Raw genomic sequence first — 13,920 nt, 5'->3', positions numbered from 1 at the left:
GCGCCACTCCGTCTAGCCCGACGTCTACTCTCTGTCAACTGTTTTATATTTAATCCGAGCCGCTTTAGTAAGCAATAAACAAACACTGTATCACATAAGCGCTGCTCAAATTAGCCTCAATACCGTTTCAAACAGCCATCTCGCATTTATGAAGATGACCGGGGATGGTGGCCCACCGGAGAGTTCTTCGTACGATGGTCGGGAGTGCGGCGGAGGAAAAAAGGGGAATCACCGTAGAGAATCGGCGGAGTGGGAAGGGCTGCCAGTGGGGATTTGGAGGGGAATACGTGATGACGTCACGGAATGCCATGGCACCGCCTACCGGTATGCAATGGGCGGGAATCTCGCTACGATTTACGATCACCACGCCACCGACATCTAGTGTCAGTCAAGCGAAGTTACGCGTTTCCATGGTGGCCATTATACGTTCACGATTGGCTAGAATCGTAGCACAACGCGAATCAGATGACGCTTTAAATATGGATTTTTTTTCTCCAGCTTGAAAATTGTGATGAGGGATTCGTATAAATTGGAAATGTAGTATTAATGAATGTTAGGAACAACAAGCACATAATGCTAATGAATTATTCTAGATGCACATTTGTTTCCAGCAGTAAATCCATATTTGCTTAATCGAGAGAAGACGCGAATGGGGTGGAACGCGATCGTGCATTCTTCTTGCATAAGTTATTGACAAAAATGTTATTTTTTTTTTCTTATTATGTTATATCAAAATGTATATAAATTAGCAAAATTATAAAATTTATACTTTTCAGATATTTTATTTAGATAGTATGATTTTAAATATACATGTATAAGAAATATCCAAATAATTTATATTCAATTTTAGCATCCCCAGATATTTAGATAACAAATATAAAATATTACATAATTTGTAATTATATTAATTTTTATTAGCATTTATATGCAAAAACATATAAATGTCTTTTACTATCAACAAGTAATAATTAAATATATGTACATATTGAACAATATGTTTTTCAAAATTTAGTATAGATTAATTATGAAATACTATCTGTAAATAAAAATATACAAAAAAATAAATAAATTATACAAATGGCAGATAGTTTAATAACAAATCATAATTTATCCATTCATTAAAATTATTAGAACAAAAGCTAGATATGTTAATACTTACGTATTAATACTTACTCTATTGCACATTTATATACAATTTTTAATTATTATTGATAGTTAATCTTAAAATTGAGTTTTATATTTTTTTTAATAAATAGTTTTATGATTTTTATATAATTTGTCTTTTTCTTAAAATAGTGCTACACGCGTTATTCTATGCATTATACAAACTTATTTATATTTAATTAAACAACCAGAAATTTTTTTTCGAATATACAATGTTAGGTTATATTTGTAAATAATGCTACAGAGCATCAGTAACGCATAACGTCAGAAATTCTTTTCTTACTTGATATTATAAATTTTTAGATTTTATTACAAAATCTATTCTAAACTTTAAAATAATTTATTTTATCTAAAATTAAAATATTTATTATTAAAATAAAATACATATAATATTTTGTTTAAAACAAAGAACTAAAAATCTTTATGGAATTTGTTATTTATAATTTACAATGATTATAAACTGTAATATTTTTAGTAATTAGTTGTTAAAATTTATTGCTGCCACTTTCATGAAATTAAGAAACCTCACTCTTACGGTCAAGTTTTAAACTATATCAAAATATTATGAAATACTTGAAAGATAATTCTCCTGCAATGCCTACAGAGTTTTAGAATCTAACTTATCGCCAGTGGAAAATTAATAAAATGGAGAATTATCAATACTTTTAAATAATCTCGTCTACATCAACATATGATAAATCATTGTTATAAGCAAATTTAAAAATTTTAATAATTATTATATTTTAAATATCATAATTTTTAAATATTCTTCAAATGTTTCAATTGTCACAAAATTTAATTAGGCATGAAATTAATTAAAAATAATATTAACATAAAGATGTCATTTATTATATATATATATATATATATATATATATATATATATATATATATAATACATGTGATAATAAAGACATTATTGTTAAATAAAAATATAATATAATTTAAAAATTGTATAATTAATAGATAGCAAGAAAAAGTTTTATATATTTGATTTAAACGTAAGATTGTGAAACATTGATGTTTGTAAGACAAATGACGGTTATGTGATTTACAGTTGTTTTTAACAGATACTGTTGCATGCAACTTAGCACTAACGCAGCTTTACAAAACATAATTACACTAGGTTAATGTTTTATGACAAAATTTATTATCTATTACTTCTTTACATGATATTACATGATATTACAATAATAATAATTGTCAGTTTTATTTCAATCACAAATCAACGAGAAAAAATTGGTATCATTTTAAATACATAATCGCAAATGGGGATACAATACTCTAGAGACGATCTGACCATCTGTTGTCAATGAAATGCTTTTTGCTCATGAAATTAAGATTCCTATGATTATACTAGTTTTCGCTTGAAGTTAACTTTGGATGGTTATAGATGGAGCTAGTTATAATTATAATATCCCTTCAAAATCAACTTTTTACATCTAAATAATTGTTAATTCTTCATTATTTTCAGGTCTACTACTTTATTATACGTTTTCACATTTGTATGTTACATAGAGACAAGAATTTTTTTTATCTACATTTAAAGATATTAAAGAATACAGAAATTGAATATAAAATAATTAATTTTCTGATTTAATTTTATATTTACAATAGCAAATAAATTATTGAAATCATAAGTACATATTTTTAATAATTCGACCATATTATAATTATAAATTTTTATTACCGTGTATAGTCAATATCAATAACTGTTTTTCAAGTCACGTGTATACTTACTTACAGTCGTTTACTTTTCAAGCAGAGCTCCCAATATTTAAGATTGCTGTTGTGAGATGGCGCCACTATATGCCCATATATTTTACTGTATTTCTATAAATGATAGAGCACTACGAATATTCATTTCTATTATTCAATCAGATATTTCTCAAATACAAAGTTATTGAAAAATATTGAGAGTTTATATCTTTTATATCTGAAACAAGAAAAACATAATAATAAATTATTTTAAATCCAGTTCTGTTACAATATTCACAATTTTATATTTTTTATTAACAATATTTTATAACAAATATATTTTATGTGTATATATTTTATGTATGAAATAATTCAATATTTAAATTATTTTTATTTTAAATAATTGTTGAATAAAAATTATTATTATCTTAAGAGCAATTTGAAGTAATAAATCAAATATAAGAGAGATAATATTGATTTAGTGGAACAGGTAGCAAATATATTGAAGAATTAGTCTAGAATGGGTTCTTAAATTTTTATGGCTACTAACATCAACAGAGGACATTTCATGGTGCTTCTATCAATAAATCCACGCTCGCTGCGGGCGGCGGAACTGAAGAGACAAGATGCGAAGTCAAACGTATCTGGCAATGTCATCAGTTACATTTATGAGGCCGTGAAGGATAAAGTGAGCACCTTGAGGTTGCATCATCGTCACTTTAAATCCCGTTTGCCCGCTCGTAAAAGTCTTTGACGACTTTGCCGGAGTGCTGCCGGTATAGCACGAGCGAGTTGCCTGCCATAAAATCAAGAAAAAGGTTTTCCCTCTCTCGTCTATGTACTGTTAACCGTGATAGAAAAAAGATTACAGTTTATTTATTTATCAATAATTACTTATCAATAATTTTTAGTTGTTTTATTTAATATTATTATAATGCAAAGAATACAATTACATTGCTAATGTATATACTATTGTACTTTACATTTTATAAAAAAAAAATTCAATGTTGAGATTAATATTTATAACTTACAATGAACTTGTAACAACTTTCTAACTTTACAATTTCTGCAATAAGTTGTATTATATTGATAATGGTTATTGATAAATGGTACACATACATATTCGAAAGAGACCATTTTCATTTATTTGCAGTATTATTAAGTATAAGTACAGATATTATGCGTAGGTACAAGATTTATGTCCCAAAATTATTTGTGACTTATATTCCACAGACATTGTCTCTCGTTGTCTAAATGAATAAAACATTGTTTTCGATGTGGTGCTTTATTCACATTTCACGAAGTAAGGGACTTTAGATACTCGAAGTAAGCGAGTATTCGTTGCGAGTTCAGTTGGGTCATTCATGAATTGGAAATATCCCACGGTGGCGACAAAACAACCTATACGACGAATAAACCGCTCTATATCGATAAAGCGTTGTACGATTACTACGGCTGTTGGCAATAATCTGTATTATTTATATTTTTGCGTCGAAAATCTTCATTTAATATAGAAGTTTATAATCTTTCCATAACACTCATAATTTTTGTTTTATAAAAAATATTACATCATTACGACTTAAGAAATCATGTTAAATTCAATTAAATATAACCGCATTCTGAACCAATCGTATTGTGCTTTGATGAAAAATTATTTATGATGACTTTAGAGTTAACATTGTAATAACAGGGCAATACTACACACATCTGCTTCCTTTTATAGCTCTCAAAAGTATTAGAGTTTCTATTCCATGTCAAAATATAATAAAGGTGAAGAATGAATCATTACTGCATCAAGATCATATATGTGCAAGTACGTGACGAATTCGATTTTCACATATAGAGATGCAGTTGTTGATATTATACTATTCACATGTGACCTAAACCACTTATGTCTATTACGATCTTCGGTGAAATGTATTGATTGTTCGAACTTTCCCATAAAAGAGAGTTCGAAAGTCTTTCTTTCGTTTCTGCTTTCAACCTATCTATTTCTATCAATGAACCGCGACGAAAGTTTCGCGTGTAAATCTCATAACTGACGTTTCAAATATAGTACCTGTGCAGCGCTCTTCTTTTTTTATCGAAAGATCTCGTGGAACGTTTTCTGGTGCGTTATTAAGGTCAGCCACCTGCCGCTCGATGGAGCTCACTTCAGGGATGAACACTATTACACCCCTCCTATAGCTATATATAAGAAAAAACTTTAGGGGTGCAACGGGGTTTGGTCTGACTGAACAAAGAAAATAAGAGATGCGAAACGGCGCGTCGTAGATGGCGGAGGACAAGAAAGATAGTAGAAGAGCAGTTTCCTTTTGGCGCGAAGAAAAGGGAGAAGGAAAGAGAGGTAGAAGGGAGAAGAGGAAAGAGTCCCGGGACTTCTGGAGCCAGAGAAGAGAATAAAGGAAAAGCGAGAAAAATGTGTCTAACGTGGCAAAGGCAATTCTTCAACCGGAGTTGCCGCCTTAATGTCCGTAGGAGAGAGGCGATTGGTTCTCGAGAAGAGCCCGCGGGAAAGATGGCCGCCATTTCCCTCCAACCACCCGTGGAAGTGTTCCCCTCCTACCATTTAGTCTCTCTCTTCCTCCTTTGCTATCGTATCACGACCTACGAAAGGAACCGCGTTCGAAGAATAAAGGGGGAGAGTCTGACGAAGAGACTCTTATTCTTATTAACTGTTTAATCTTTCCGCGTGACATACGAGACGCATTACCGCCTGCCGGGCTTGTTTATATTTTGCTGGATCACCACAAAGATGCGGTACCTTCGTTCCGCTGGAATCGGTATATTCATGAATATATATTCATTCTGAATGATATATCATTGTTGTCTTTGAAACTTATTTTGTCGAAAGAAAACCAAAATTATTGATATCAGTTTTTTAGAAGAATGCCATATAAAAAAATAATTAGAAAAATTTGTGTGTGTGTGTGGTGTGTGTGTGTGTATGTGTGTGTATATAAATTTAATAAATTTCTATTTAATGTTGCATATATAGTTTAAACGTAAAAATTATTAAAATAAAATAATATATTAAAATAAAATTATAATATAATAATATATAAAATATATATATATATATATATATATATATATATATACCAATATTTAAAAAATTATTTATTTATAAAAGGTAATAGTTAAATCTACAAATAAAAGTAACTGCGTTAGCAACTCCTTAATAGAATATATTTAGAATATTATTGTCTTTTATACAATGCGCATGATCTTTTTCTTATTATCTATTTGTTAATTATATGCATCTTTTTATAATAAGATACATGTAATTAACAAATAGATAATATCGTGAAATCGGCATAGCTTGGTCTAGTTGGCGAACGAAAGGAGGAAAGAGATATTGGAAGGAATGAGAAGAACAGGGCACAGGGAACAACGAGATAGCGCTGAGTTACATCTCTCAATTATTTGATAATGCCGCCGACACCGCGCTGAGGGGATCTCGTTAAAACTTAAAACGAGCTCTCCCGTAATCTCCTCAATGTTTATACTTGATTCGTAAATCTGGGCGAATCTCGGTGGTGTTATCGCTGTACCGACCGAGAAAGGGACAATAGATAATATAAACTCTCGAGACTTACAACAATACTGACATTATTCGTTTTTTTTTCTTTCCAATTAAATTCCTTTTAAATTAAATTATCAGAATATATGATGAAATAGTTTTTAAAACTGTAAATAAAATTTAAATCAGTAAAATTTAAATAAAATTTAAATTTATCAACACGTATTTATTTACAATTAATTAAGTGATATAAATATATATTGGATTTCTAATTATTTATATTTTTATGATAATATTCACATTTGTGAATTAACATGTCTTTTTTTATTTATATATCTTTTGCAATAATATAATTTAATACTAATTTAAAAAATTTCATAGACGAGTAATTTATAATAACGTGTTAAAATTCATATCGCATATATATATATATATATATATATATATATATATATGTGGTTCATCATGCAATTAAAAAGAATCGAGCAATTATTAAGAATCGAGCGATTGTAAACAGACAAATGGCAAATTAGGTGAGTGGACAGTTTCGATGGCCAGTCGAAGTCGTTAAGAGCGGTTGATTAATCGGTTACATTAGTGATTAGTTACGGAGATTACTTAGTTCATTATCGCGCATTGTCTGCTCGTTTTGCCATCCATAAATAGAGCGGCAGAATAAAAAGAGAGAAAAAGAGAATCAACTCACAACGACGAAATAACGAGCATATAGAAACTGGTCGGTCCTTATGAAGACACGTGAGATGAGACAGAAGGAAAGGGGAAGCGTTAAAGAAACGGCGAGGAAAGATTCGAGCAAGACAGGCAATTAGTTGTTAGTTGAGATGGTACCGGTCGATCAGAGGCCGGGTATATCTAGATTAAGATGCATTGGAAAGAAAAAGAGTCAAGATTGGACAAAAGAGACGAAAGGAGAGAGTCGGTCCCCTTTTGAAGGGCTGAAGTGACGAACGACATCATGGGACTTTGAATGTCTTTGACTGTCCATGTATCGCTGACCTCGTCGTGGGTCTTTCGGGCTGAAGGGAGGAGCCAAACGACTAGCGGAGAACTCTCTTTGCGTGATGTACGAGCACGGGGACCACCCCTGATGATAAAATCCCGAATCTTCCAGCCGGTTTCACACAAAAATCATATTTATCGCGTTACCTACCTGTACTGTTCTTTCTTCACCTTTATAGCCGATGGGTAGATTCGTTTTCATTTTTGATCTTAAACTACCCGTTATAGCCTGCACGAGTAATTGCCATGTATGGTTAAATTTATATAGGTAAAAAGAAAAATTCTTGAGCTCTCGATCACTGTAACAAAATAGACATGAATATGTAATGAATATCTTCTTTTCTGTGATATTTATGTTATGTGTTCTATGATAATAATGTTTTTGAAAACAGATAGTCATTATTACAACATCGCAGAAACAATGAACAGAGTAATGAAATGACTTTAAAACAATCGATTGTTATTATTGTTTTTCAAATCAAAGTGAGATAGAAGGATCATAATCGGTCGTTACGACTCGCTCTGTTATTTCTTTTATTTATAAGTTTCTTCTCCCTGTTTCCATGTAATGGCAATAGATGTGTTGCAAGAAGGGTGTAGAATAGATATAGGAAAGCAGCGAAGGTTTTGTTAGACTAGGGCCATTTCTTCCCAAGGGATGAACGCCATTCAATAACTCAAATCCGACTCAATTTTGCGGGAAGAAAGTTTACGCAGATTGTCGTATCCTCGAGGCAGACAACTGACGGCAAGTTTATTGACTTTTTAAATTTATCGCAATACTATGTACAGTTTCATGTTACACAATACAGTTAAATAATAACATAACCTAAGACTTATCATTTATATAAATGTATTCTATACATTTAAAATTAGATATCTGAGAATTATAATCGCATGTCAATTATTGCCATATGACATCGCATAAAAATATGTGGCACAGACAGTGACAGTAATTGAGATATGTAATTTCTGATGATAGCAGAATCACCCGACATTACCACCGTGAAGACTCGAGTCGTAAAAAATCTCAACCTAGCAATTCCAAACACACGCGTATCGCGCGGGGAAGAATGAGAAATGCTAGCAGTGCCCAGGCGCATTAAGAGGGCTGTAGGGAACGGCGCCGTAATGAATTAAGGGAAATCAGAAATTGCTTTAAATAGCACCGTAAAAATAAAGTTCGTTTAAAGAAGGGGAACCTCGGGTGGGAAGCAGCGGTGGAAAGTACGGTAGAAAGAAGAAGACGAGAGCATAGCACCTTGGGTTTCGTGCCGTGGAGGGGTGCTAAGTCGGTGGTGGAATGTGTAGCGCGGAAATTGCCGAGAAACGCGTATTAAAATCGCTGGATTTAGTAGGGAGATAAGCCGCGGCGGTGAGACTGCGGGGATAAGAGTGGAGATCCGGGGGAAAAAGAAAAACTCTCTTTTACTTGCGCCCCGGCAATGCCGTCGTCTTTCCGCAGTCGTTATCCAAAGCTCAGAGCCTAGACTACGTCACCACCCACCAACATCGCTACCCGACGATGTTACCCGGACTCTCGCGTGGTCCTCAAGAATCCAACTCCTAACATTCGCATCATTTAAGTCGCTATGCACACTTCCGCCTGCTCATTCTTTTCTTCTTTATTGCATGCGGCTTTGTGTATTTTCCACGAAATGCTTTTCCGTCTTGAAATAATTCGATGAAAATGTAAGTCGTTACCGTTTGCGTGAAGCTCGGCGCAAGTACGCAATTTAGCTTTTGGTCTTCGCAAATTTAGATATTCAGAATATAATAAGATATATTAATAATTTGACCAGTAATGTTTAAGAAAGAAAATATAAAAGATAGTAATAGCGATAAAGATGATATAGTAATGCAATATAGTGCTGTAGTTATACGGAAAGAACAATTTTGCTGAAGGATTTAAATATTTGACTAAATATAGACTTGAAATAATTTTGTTGGATTATCAAAATAATCATAATATATAAAAGGTTCAAATTAATATATTGCCAAAATATAAAAAAATGTTTATAATATTATCATCATGCTTGAATGTCCTACATAATGGTTTTAATGGTTCAGCAAAATTATTTTTCCGATCTATATCCTGATTAAATTTTTAGACTATTCAATAAAATTCTTTTTGTACAGTAATAATTTATTGATGCAAGAAGGTAAATCGTTAATTGTTAACGTTTAAATAAAAATATTGCAGCTCATGGATATAATCTAACTATAGTCCGTGAGCAATTAACTATTACGAAATAGAAAGTTTCATAAATATATATTTTTGTGTGAAACTTTCTGTAGTAAATATATTTTTATTACATTTTTCTACTTGAAAATTCATTCTTTTAGTTAAGAATATAAAGAATTTTTTTAATCAATTTTAGAAATTTTGATGTGATTTCTGTGCAAGGCGCATATTTAGTTAGCAACTTCAAAAACGTGCTACAACTTTCGTAGACCCCTTAAAAGGATGCAGCACAACGTGCTATAGCGCAAGACCAGATGCTCGATGTGGGCTCTGTGATAAAATCTACTTACATAGATATTAACAATGAGACTTGATATTTTGTAGTTAGAAATACTATATTATATATTAATTTTTATATAAATAACAGTCATTAACAGTCATTACACTTAAGAAGCATCATTTGAAGAAGCTTATCTAATTGAGTATTTTTTGTGTAAATTACGTGTATATTAATAGAGCAGGCTTCTTAAATAAAAATATGACAAAAAATAAATCATTTTCTTTGAAATGAAAAACTAAATTTGAAGAAACGTTTTAAAAAAGATGCGTCAAAAAGATAATTTCGTAGAAAACAAAATAACGAAAAATAACGAAAATGTTTTATAAAGCTTGTTTACTTTATAGAGAAGGATTTAACAATTTTATTCATTAATCCGTATATGTATTTTTATATTCTTTTATCTGAACCTGTCTTCAAATCGATGAAGAAAACCGGCACGCGCCCGAGTATGTGTAAGTATATACACATCGTCGGAGGTAATAATCCATCGGAGGATTCCCCCTTACAGCACTGTGCCCACTCAAATGGTCGTAGCCCGCGCTTTTATGCCGTCGTAAAAGCGCAGTAACAATTAATAAGTATCTCGTAAAAGCTATTGCCGTTGACACCTTTTTGAATGACAGGGGCGGGCTAAGAGAGTACGCCATCGTCGGCACCCTTCAGCATCTCCGTTTGGTCGCGCCGACTTGTGAACGTCAACTAAATAGCAACGATAAGATTGGTCATAAATTTTATTTACGCGTGAATCGTTACTTTTAATCGGACAGTTATGCGAACTATTCTGCGGATGCTATCTATCACCTCGTCTGACATTTTAACACCTCTTATGTGTTTACCATTTAACATGAAACGATCCTTACAGGTAGTAAAATATAAATGTGTAGTAATAGATTTGCTATGCCGTATTACAATGCAGAATAATGTTTGCATGATACTAATATCTGTTTTCGTTATTATTTTCTGAATATTAATTTTCGTAATTATAAAATTCTCGTTAATTATTCGTATAATTTATTTTATGTAATGTTAGATATTAATATTTTCTAATCTTTATTTTATATCATATTATTTTATATTATATTACAATTTTTTTTAACGATGATATATTTATATAAGATGAATATAATTGCATGTAATTACACATAATTGCATATATTTGCATACATATACATATTTCTGATGATGAGAAAATTGGAAATATACATATATTTTACACACACACGCGCGCGCACGCACACACACACACGTACATCTTGAATTTTATTTTAGAAATTTCAGAATTATCCCACATATAGAAAACATAAATATTAACATTTTATACATGTTATTTATAAAGTTAAAATAAATAATCAAAAATAAAATTGAATTTTTTAGTAGGACCTTAGAAGACAAAACTTTACAAAAAAATAAAAATAAAAAAGCTTTGTCTTATTTTATGATTTTATAGATTTGAATTAAAAAGAATTTAGTTTTATAAAAAAACTTAAAAAAATTAATGTTTTTTAAAGATAAAGAAAATTCTTTTCTTAGAATTAGCAAATAATTCTAACACCGAAGAATTCTAATTCTAAAGTGGTTGTTTTAACATTAGATGTTAATTTTTTTTTTCTTTTTGATATTTCTCAAAAGCATAAAAGCATAATAAATGTAAAAATAGACAGTCTAGAAATGTACATGTAAATGTAGATATAACATAACAAATATAATTTCGAGCTACATTGCGGCATTTTACGAGTTGCGAAGAGAACAAGGGAACAGACTAGATAATATTACGCAGAACAGATATAGAGAAACGGTAGCCACAAACCCGCGGTCGGGTTTGCGTCGTTGGCTTAATTAAGTTACATGTTGGTCGCATTGTTCTGAATATACATATAAATGTCAGAATAGAAGGTAGAAAGGAAATATTAATTTATTTTAATAGCAGTTCTTCTTGTCGAATCTATTATATTCTATTGAGTTTCCGATATTCTATTAAGTTTTCATACACATCATCATGTTTAAACTACAACTCTTGCAAATAATATTGTGAAAATATAAAGTAAGGATACAATATAAACTATGTTTGAAATGATTGAATTAAATCGATAATAATGCTTACGATATTCGTTTATAAATCTTATTACTCATGACAGGAAAAAATATAGACAGAGATGTAATCACAGAAGTAACGAAAAATAATAAGTTTCTTGAGATATATCTCTAGTATATATGCATTACTTAATCGGATTTAGAGAATAATCCAGGATATCGACGATAATTAATTATGTCCTACTGAATAGGATTAGATTGAGTATACCAATACTCTATGTCGACATTTCTGAGGGTATGAACGAGGTGCGTATAGAGGCACGAGGGTAGAAGCATTCGGGTAGCGCTAAGCCAGCTTTCTCAGCTGCGGAACGCAGAAGGGAGCGCGGAGTGAAAAGGGGTATCGAAGAAGGGATGGAGGGCAGAGCAATAGCCTTTACGACTTGGCCATAGTATCAAACGATCTATCCTGCCATTAAGATAGTCTCAGAACGATTCGGTAACCTTTGGGTCCGTGGAAAGCGATACGCTATCGACTTCGTAGCTTGGCCGCGGCATTTTGTGAACGGATAAGAAAGGCACTCTTCCCCCTGCCGATTCGTCCTTTCACCCGTCGTCATTTCGTCTTCATCCTTGAATGAAGGTGCCAATAAGGTTGACTGCTGCCATTCCTAGAAAGAAGATTTTATCTAGTCTCACTTTTCGATCATATCGTACACATTTTGACACACGCTCTTCTGTCAATTCGTCAGTTCTTTCAATGTTATGATGGTTATAAGATTTTCGATTTCAATATTACGAGCTATAGAACATATATGTATTCTAAGAACATGTAGCATATGCTTCAATTTTATAGAAAGCGAAATCAAAAACGTGATCAAATATTTTTTGATTAATATTTATCATAAAAAGATTACAAAAAATTACTATTGTAAATTATTATCGTAAAAAATTTACAAAAAATTCGATAATAATTGACTAACTTTAATGAAAAGAGTAATTCAAGAAGTTACTTATCATAGAAAGTTAGCATTTATCATTTATCTACCCAGCGTTTTATTTTCGGTTATTTTTAATACAGATGGAATATTTTTTAAAGTGCATATTTTTCAAAGTTTCACAGCTGTTTATATCATAAGAGATGCATTAAAGTGAACTGTTCATCAAAATAATTTCATTTGGGATGAACATGCATGCATATTATACAAAATGCAATACAAATGTTCACTGAGGTGAATCCGGGGAGGTGGTAGTTTGGAAGGGAGGATACCATGCATATACATCCAAGGGAATGGAGCGTCATGCGCCAAGAAAGTGGGGACAGAGCTTGCGCGGCAACGTAGCTTGGGAAGCGCCGTGTTTGACGGGGGGAGGGGGGAGGGGGGGTTTCCCTGGTACGAGAAGAGGGGTATGGTACCGCGAGAGTTTCCAGGATAGTCCAAGGGGGTGGAAAAGGGGTGGAATGGAATGGAATGGAGTCGAGCGTAGTGCCCGTAGGGCGAGGTGGTGCCGAGGGGCCGAGAGGACCGAAGATTGATAATGCAATTCCAAGACTGCCATTATCCCCGTCCACCCAACTCGCTCCGGCGCTTCTATCTTTTTTGCTTCTGCGTTTCTCTTGCCCGCTTCTTCTCCTCCATTCCTCTCTCACTCCCCGGCCATCGTATGAGGACCGACAAGTTTTAGAAATGTTAACTCCATAAATGTCACGCCGTTCCTTTTTTTTCCTTTTGAGAAAAGAAAAGGCAGGTAGGTAGGCGGTCTGATATACAATCTCGTTTATGGCAAATAGAAGATATTATTCGTGGGAATTAACTACCTCGGATAAACGCTGAGTCATTCAAACTCGCCATATTAGTTTTTTGTGCTAACTTCGTTCTGCGGATTTTGCGGTAAAAACCGCGTTTTAACTTTCAAAACTAATAATTAAATTCAACAAGAAAGAAGAGAAGAGAGCTA

At 32.3% G+C, this 13,920-nt stretch overlaps 1 long non-coding RNA gene across 1 annotated transcript in view; it reads right to left on the bottom strand.

Annotated features, from left to right (window-relative positions):
• Positions 1-11,056: 11,056 nt before the first annotated feature.
• The window catches only part of LOC112552720 (uncharacterized), a 48,799-nt gene continuing 45,935 nt past the window's right edge, over positions 11,057-13,920 (bottom strand). Inside the window, exon 2 of the long non-coding RNA XR_003096757.2 lies at positions 11,057-12,632. This is a non-coding gene — a long non-coding RNA (uncharacterized LOC112552720). The remainder of the gene's footprint in view (positions 12,633-13,920) is intronic.

Source organism: Pogonomyrmex barbatus, unplaced genomic scaffold (assembly GCF_055798465.1).
Source record: "Pogonomyrmex barbatus isolate J1 unplaced genomic scaffold, ASM5579846v1 scaffold2, whole genome shotgun sequence".
NCBI lineage: Eukaryota > Metazoa > Arthropoda > Insecta > Hymenoptera > Formicidae > Pogonomyrmex > Pogonomyrmex barbatus.
This window is presented reverse-complemented; position numbering and strand designations above follow the sequence as displayed.